The sequence below is a fragment of the Gavialis gangeticus genome, unplaced genomic scaffold (genome assembly GCF_001723915.1).
Source record: "Gavialis gangeticus isolate Ggan-Ray unplaced genomic scaffold, GavGan_comp1, whole genome shotgun sequence".
In the NCBI taxonomy this organism is placed as follows: Eukaryota; Metazoa; Chordata; order Crocodylia; family Gavialidae; genus Gavialis; species Gavialis gangeticus.
Genome location: NW_017729033.1, coordinates 52,161,511 through 52,170,175, shown reverse-complemented (window position 1 = coordinate 52,170,175; position 8,665 = coordinate 52,161,511).

Below are 8,665 nucleotides of genomic sequence, written 5' to 3'. Positions count from 1 at the left end.
TCTCTCTGCTAAGAATGCATGCATAAGTCCATGAACTCGGGTACTCTCAATCACTTGCTCGTTCTTCCTTGTTCTTTGCTGAATCTAGTACCATCTCCAAGGTCTTACTTCTGCTTTATCTCCTGATGATAGCTGGTGGGCTCCATCTTGTTCTTCTTACACAATGGGCTTTAACCCTATGACTTTATAAAATGGCTTGCCTAAGTATTTGCAAGGTTATTTTCATACATCATTCTGCCTTGTGACCAGCAGCTCTGCTGAGAAACAGGAAAAAGCCTTTGTATTCAGCTGCAGATTCAATGCTCCCTAAAATCCAGTGTTCCCCAAAATCCAAATTATTGTCACCCTAACACTGAGTAGAGAGCATCCCATGTCTTGTACCTAATACTTCTATTGAGGCAGCCCAAAGCCACATTGCCGTTTTGTGCGGTGCACACACTGCAGACTTATATTGAGACTCCCAAGTACTTTTCCCTAGAGCTGCTATCCAGACGGGTGTCTACCATTTTATATTTGTGTTTTTGATTATTCCTCCTGAGGTGTAGCACCTTGCATTTGTCTGCATTGAACTTCATCCTGTTAGACTGGAAAGTTGGGCTAGATCTTTCTGAATTCCACTCGCATCCTCCAACATGCTCAAAATCCTTCTGAGTTCCATGTCATCTGCAAAATTGCTCAAGAAGCATTTTATGCTAACATCCAAACCCTTAATAAAGACATTGAACTGCACCAGGCCCAGGACAGACACCTGTGGGACTCCATTCAAAACTTCCTGCCATTCTGATGTGGACCTGTTAATATAACCCTTTGCTTTTGGTTATTAAGCCAATTATCTATCCACCCTGTATTAGTTTTATCCAGCCCACATTTCTCCAATTTGTTTATGAGAAGGTCACAAACCTTGTTAAAAGACTTGCTGAAATCCAGATGTGCTACATCCACAAATTCACTTCATCCATCCAAGTAGTTACTTTGTCGAAGGAGGAGATAAGGTTGTTTGAAATTATTTGCTTTTCATAAATCCATGCTGGCTGCTTATGATCAGCCTTTCCTCCTCTAGAGTTTGCAAATGGCCTTTTTAGGATACGCCCCAGTGACTTCCCATCTACTGAGGTGAGGCTAACTGGTCTGTACTTCCCAGGATCCTCCTTCATGCCTTTTTTAAAGAGGAGTACTATACTGGCCTTTTCTCAGTTCTCTTGTACCTAACCCATCTCTCACAACTTCATGAAGATCATTTCCAAGGGCTCTGAGATCATCCTTTTATTCTAACACCTTTCACATCAAATTTACACAGAACACTGGAGCGGACATAAAAGATTATTGGTAATAATTTGTTTCTTATCTCTCTACGTATTGCAGGCCAAGGCTAGCACCTGGCTCCCAATGCATTGATGCAGCACCATAGGACTGGATCACTGTTCTTTATAACCAAAGCCTAATCTAAAGTAATCAAATTACTTATAGTAACACTTTTCCAGATTTAAACCAGCCACACCATTCCAGTTCCTTCAGGACCCTGGGATGAAGCTTTAAGCCTCTGAATTATGTTCCCATCCTGTTGCAACTGCTCCAGATCCTCATGCCATAAAAAAATAGCTGTCCTACTGGCACTCAGAACTCAAGTGGAGAAACAACTATCTGGGCTTCTTCTCTAATAGTATAGTGTCTTGAACAAGATCAGTGAAAGAGGAACCTGGGTTTGACTGACCTCCCCCTGCCCCAACCAACTTCAGTGGTTTGGAAACCACACCTTACATAGCAAAGTGCTGTAACCACCAAGTTATAGAATTAGCATGATTGAACACATGCCTATGTCCCCCTGCTAAAGGCAGGGTCCACTGGGTAGCCAAGAGAAAATGTTCATGTGGCCATAAATTGAGTGAACAAGAGGAAGTTTAGCTCTGGGGCTCAGAGAGAGAGTCTTGGATTCTGTTCTCTGCCCCAGAGCTTCTTTATGTTCCCCCCCTCATGACTAATGCCCAAAGTATTACACACACTGCTTTAAATCTGTAAAAATGTTACTATAAGCAACTGTATTACTTTGGATTAGGCTTTGGTTATAAAGAACAGTGATCTGGTTCTATGGTGTTGCATCAGTGCAAGTGGGAGCAGGTGCTATCTTTGGCCTGCAGTACACAGGGAGATATGAAACAAATTTATCACCAATAATTTTTATGCCCACTCCACTCTTCTATGTAAACTTGATGTGTGGTGAGAGGTGTCAGAAGAAAAGGATGATTAAAGAGATTTGACAGTAAAGGAATTATGCTGGTGTTTCATAAGGGCTAGTGACAGAGGGCTGGAGAATATTGAATGTTTCACAATTGTCCACTTTGTTTTTCTGAAAAGAAAATCAAAGACCTTAAGATTTTCTACTATCAGTCTACCAGGTTTCATTTTCTTCTCCCTAAATACAAAAGAGAATAAAATGAGAGTTATTTTCCTGGTATAGATCCTGTGTAATATACTTCCAGGAGGCCTTTCTTGCAGAAGGCAATACTGTAATGAGGACTAAGCAGTTTTCCAAGTAGCACGGGCACACATTAGAGTCCTGTGGGGATGATGTTTCAAGGAGTTAGAGCACAATGTGAGGACATCTCTTGTCTTCTCCAAATACTGTTTATGCATTTTCTACAATAACGAACACAAAATTCACAACCTTGAAAGCAAAACCTCCACCACTGCCAGTACTGTCTACTTCACTAAGCCACAAAGGCAGGCTTCTAGTCCTATGTCCTTTTCCCCCTGGATAGTTCAGATGAGAAAGGAAACCCAGGGTCTAAGTGCATGTCCTGGGAAACTGCCTTAATCCTTTGGTTAACTGTACAAATTGTGGGAACAATCCTTGCCACCACACTGTAAGTAGTGTTACACGGTTACTTGTCATGGTTTTTCAGACTATAATTTTGGGTGTTTTGTAAAACAGCTATGTGCTTACACAGCAAAATTTAATTTAAACAGAAGTTCATGGATATTAAATACCACAGTGATCAAATCTGATTGCTTCCAAATTTTCACGGTAGCACGAGTTTAGATGGGAATGCAAAAAAAGATGCATGAAATGTATTTAGATGTCTTAGTACTATTAATAATATTATATAGAGACACACAGAATCTTATTTTATGATTTAGTGTGAAGTTATTCATTATGGTTAGACCATACTAAGGGTACTTAAAACACAAGTGTCTTCATGTTAAGCTTGTTAACTCCTGCTATGTGCCCTCTGAGTGAGTATGTCAAAGGAATGCCACTTCAGGAGAGGCTTATCTTTTGGCCATGCTACTTAGCTTATGTTAGGGTAACATCAGTCTGTTCCATGGAGATAAAATGTACAATTTTCAGTCTTCCAAAACCCATGATACACAACTTTCATCCCCTTCTCCCCACCCAGGGCAGGGATAGATCCCAAGGGTGCATCCGTACATGCAGGCATGTGCTCTTGCAGCAGCTCAAATAGCAATGGCACAAATTTGTGCCAGAGATTTGTGCCTCAGCACACATGCCTGAACATACACTTTGGCATGGGGCAAATTGTGCCACTTGGGGCAAACTGACCCTATACTGCTCCTCCTGGATCTACAGCCAGGGAGAGCTAGAGGATGGGGTCAGCACCTGTGCTGGCCCCAGCAATAGAAAAGGCTGGCCTGATGAGCAGCTCAGGCCTACTTGCCCTCAGGAGCTTATGGAGAAGCCAGCTGGAGGAGAAAAAATTGGTCTGCTTTTCCACCACTGATCGCTGCCACCTCTGCATGCTTGTGTGCCACACGATCCATCATGCCACTCTCACGTCTCACCCAGACACCAAGTGGTGGGATCTGCTTGGTGAGTATGTGGCTGGGGCACCCCAGTAGCTGAGTCTGTACTCCACCCTCATGCCATGAGACACTACGGAGCTCAGCTGGTGGCTCCTCCATGGAACCATCACCACAGGTGTGTATATGGCAAGCTTCACAGAAACCCCAGTCTTATGTCCCTTCTCCAGGCAGAGGGAGACCGTGGTACACTCAGGGCTGCAGCCCCTCCACCTCCACCTCCAGAACCACTTCCTAAGGTTCTGTTTGAATTTCACCCCCTCCCTTTTTTGTTTTTCATCACCCTGTCTGTGACCTCACCAAGTACCGGGACCTCCTGGTCCTCCAGGTGCTAGCCAAGTGAGCCCTGTACTTGACAATGAAGGAGGCTCTGGCCGGGAAGGTGCCCAGAAACTTGGGAACTGCTTTCCTCTCACTTGTCTATGCACATTTCTGGGCAGCGCACCAGTGGGCAGCATTAACCAGCAACTTGGATGACTTTGAAGACTGGTGGCCCCTATTGTATGGGGGCAGAGGGCTCTGATTGGTTTCCCCCTCTGGTGCACTCATTTTCAGGTTTTGACCCTTTGACCCTCATGTCACTCCTGTCCTGTTTTTGCCTTTGTTGTCCCAAGTATTTTGTTGTAACATTCATCCATCTGCCCCCATACAATAGGGGATACTAGTTAGCTGGGTGGGCCTTAGGGCCCATGGTATTTGAATGTTACAAATAGACAAGAGCTTCTGAGGCCAGGCCAGTTGACATATGGGGACACTAGCCCCATGTGCTAGATGGACTGCTGCAGCATCCCTGACCTAGAGGGGCCCTTGTACCCTCTACCCATTGCAGCAGTCTGGCAGTGGGGTCTGCTGCCTGGCTGTGACCTGCTGCCACCTGAGACAGCATTTGTCCACTTGGACCTGCAGCCCCATGTCTGCACATCTGCCAAACCTAGACAGAAACCACAAGGCCACCTGGGCTGTCATAAGGGTACTGTAGCAGAGCTGTTTGCACCTCTGGGCCAGCTGCCAGTGGGCTATAGCTACACAGTTGGCCTTGGTGTGGCACTGCTTCCATGAGTGCCCCCGCCCTGCCATTTGGACAGTGATCGCCTAGAAGATGTGCTCATTGTGGGACCAACTTTGGACTGTCAAAGCATGTCCTCCTGGCCCCAAATGACTATGAGGTCAGCCACCTCATTTGCCCAGCAAGTGGGCCCCCAGTGAGAGAGAGAGATTGATCAGATGGGCAAAATTTTAAAGATATATTTACATTTTCTAAAGCAGTTTGGAAACCTGCCAGTGCCTCTATCAACATAATAAAATAAATTCTAAATATCTATATGCTTTGGTGTTTGCTTTTGGTTTGTTTATCATAGAAAAATCATAGCTCCCCCTGCCTCCATCACTAACCAGGATCTGGGGACAGGTCAGCTGCCCCTGCAGCCACAGCTCCCACCAGAAGGTCCCATCCTTTCTGGCAGTTGAGCACTTAGGGTGTGAGTTGTAGGGTTTGCAAGAGGGGCTGGGAAGGGTTGTGGAGGGTTCTTGGGTGTGTGTGTGGGTTCATGGGTGAGTAAGTGCGTAGAAGGGGTATGTGGAGTGTGTGGATGGGTGTGTGGGGGAAATGAGATGTGTGGGTGGGGGTGAGCGGGATGTGGCATGTGTGTGGGGATTTGGATGGGTGTGGAGTGTGCGGGTGGGTGTATGGGGATTGTGGGGAGGTTTGTGGGGCAGGATTTGAGGCGGTGCTGCCACACATTCCCTTTCACTTCCTGTGGTACACAGCCCCCAGTGCTGACAGCAGCATCCAGCTGTGCCATCAGGGCCATGGCCCGCTGTGAACACAGCCCACTGGCAGTGCAGTGCTGCCTAACCCAAGGTTTGCACATGGCAAATGCACCTGGCCGGGCCCAGTCTGCCCCAATAGTGTGCACCTTTGACAAGAGTCATAGATGGTGGCAGGAGCAGTTCCAGTTTTGTCCAAAGGTGCACACCAGTGTGGCTGACCAGGTTGGGTTGGGTCCATTTGCCATGTGTAGACCCTGGGTCAAGTGGCATTGCTCCATGAGGGTGCTGTGCCTGCAGTAGGCCATGGCCCTGAAAGCCCAGCTGGCTGCTGCTGCCAGTGCTGGGGACTGTGTGCCACAGGGGGTGGAGGACATGTGGCATCCCCCCCTCAAGCCCCTTCACAAACCCCATACCCACACATAAAACCCATGCACCCCACATCTCCCCCACACCATCTGCCACTCCCCAAACACCCAAAAACCCACACACACAATCTCCCCCACCCCCACATCCTTACCTACTTGGGACAGCACCTGGGTCGTGCTCACCACTGCAGCCTTGCCCCACTCCAGTGTACCCCAGAACACTGAAGAAGCATGCTGGGGCAGCAGGGGCACAATAGAGATGCTATGGCTGGATGCCAGAGTACCCCCCTGGAAGATTCAGCTTGCAGTTGCTTCAGGGCATGGTCCAGAAGCATGCCTCATGTTTCTTTTTTTTCCTTGTGGTTTGTTTTTGTTTTTGGGGGAGGGGTTGTTTTGTTTTTTTTATACCGAGAGTCCGTGGTATCAAATACGGAGTCATTAGGGGAACATTTTTTCATTCTTAGTGTGTCTCAAACTGCTTTGAGGTAACATTTTGAAGAAAAAATAAATGATTTGCACTATTCACCAGATCCTACTATGCATTTTCTTTCATATTTGCCCAATACTCTTTCCTCCCTTTTGTACCTTATTCTTCACACCAGACATATAGTGCATAAGTGTTATAGAACAGTTTTAAATCCTTCTGATTTTCCTCAGGCAACAAAGGACAATTTGCTAAGAGAAGGGTGATGGGGTCTATATCACACACTGCTTCTAAGACCCAGCATGATGTGGTTCTGGGTGTTTCCTGTAGTATGGAAAAATTCATGAGAATTAGGACTCTGTGGGTGTGTCTACATGAGAGATCTACTCTCCAGATGGCATTAACTGTTCAGTAAATGTCTCAACATCTATACATGCACCCCTGTTAGGGTGCACACAACTAATAAAGTCTGCAGCAGGGTAGTTTTGTAAGGTACAAATACTACCCTGCAGGAGAGATTTTTTTATGCACAGCAGTGCACGTATAGATACTGACCCAGCTGGATGGGATACAGGGTCCCTCAACAGAGAGCTAGCTGGCAAGCAGCCCCCATGCTAAGTCACCCTGAGTCCCAGCCTGCCACTCCAGAGCACATGGAGACAAGGGAGCAGCTAATCCAGGGCTGCTTCCCTTTCTCCATGTGCCTCAGTTGGGGCTCCACCATGTGTGAAAACTGAGGAACAGCCAACCCTGGGTTGGCTGCTTCCCCATCTATGCACTGTGGTGTGGCTGGCTAGGAGCCAGGGTCCCTCAGTGTGAGAGCTCCATAGCACCCAGAGATAGGAGAGCAAGAAACTCTAGAGTTTATTGGTCTGCATTAATTGCATGTGTAGATGTTCCCTGTATCTCCCAGAAGGAACTCAGTAGCTCTTAGAATCAAATCAGAAGAAACCCTTTTGAGACCATAATGAAATATTTTTCTTTGCCTGTGAAAGCTCCCAATACAATTCCAAAACCCTCAATCAATCCTTCATACAATTCACAAGAGACTGCCTTGCAAAGAGCCACTTCTTTGCCCCTGAGTAGAATTCAGAAGAAGCTCAGGGCTGATTTATCAAACCTCATATATTCCCTATGAATCAAGTTCTTGTCCCAATTGTCAATTGTGGCCAGGTGGGTTTTTTTTGTTTGTTTGTTTTTTTGGCTTCCTGGGTTATACTAAGCAGAGTTACTCTACCCTGCTCTCTATTTTTTTCTCTACTAGTAAATGTCATACATTTAAGCACTTAATATACTTAAAGAAATGTGTGTATGAAGCTTTTCTTTGCTATTTTCACTGACTCTCATTTTCCCTCCTGACATTTTATTTATAAACATTTTGTTGCAGGTCTGTCTGGCACCAAAAAGTCTGCTAGTCACAGTTCTGACATTTTTCTATGTTTATATATTTGATATCTCCAGAAGACCACAGATAAAATATAATAGAGAGAAAGGAGGATGAGAAAAGAAATCTTTGTGTATTTCTTTTTCTTTTCATTGCATTTTGCCCCCAATTTCTTGTATGTTTATTTTCTATTCAGTTTCCAGATAGCAACAAGCTACACACAAGACATGTGGAAATGGAGGAAAGCTACAAGGTGTCCTTACCATATAATATAACCCATGCATAGCCTAACCACATCCACAGAGGTTTCCATATAATAATTGATTGCAAAACATCACTGAATAGTGCTAATGGCTGATCTAACTTTTCTAAATGTATCGAAGAGACTCTACAGATTACATCGGGACCTGGACATGTTACAGGGGTGGGCTAATGAAAATAGGATGGGTTTCAATACTAACAAGTGCAGGGTGCTGCACTTGGACAGTGGGATCCAGCAGCACATTTATAAGCTGGGAAAATCCCTTCTTGAGAGCACGGTGGCAGAAAGGGATCTTGGAGTCATTATTGACTCCAAGATGAACATGGGCCAACAATGCAAGGTCACGGTCAGTAGGGCAAACTGTACCTTGTCGTGCATCCACAGATGCATCTCAAGCAGAGCCAAGGAAGTGATCCTCCCCCTCTATGTGACACTGGGACAGCAGGGCAGGCCCAATGAAGAGAGGCTATGGGACCTTAACCTGTTCAGCCTTTACAAGAGAAGGCTGAGGGTAGGACCTGGTGGCTCTCTATAAACTCACCAGGGGGCAGAAGCAGGGTTTGGGAAAGACCCTGTTCCCCCTAGCACCCCCCCCCCACCTGGGGTAACAAGGAATAATGGCACCAAATTTTTAGAGGGTAAGT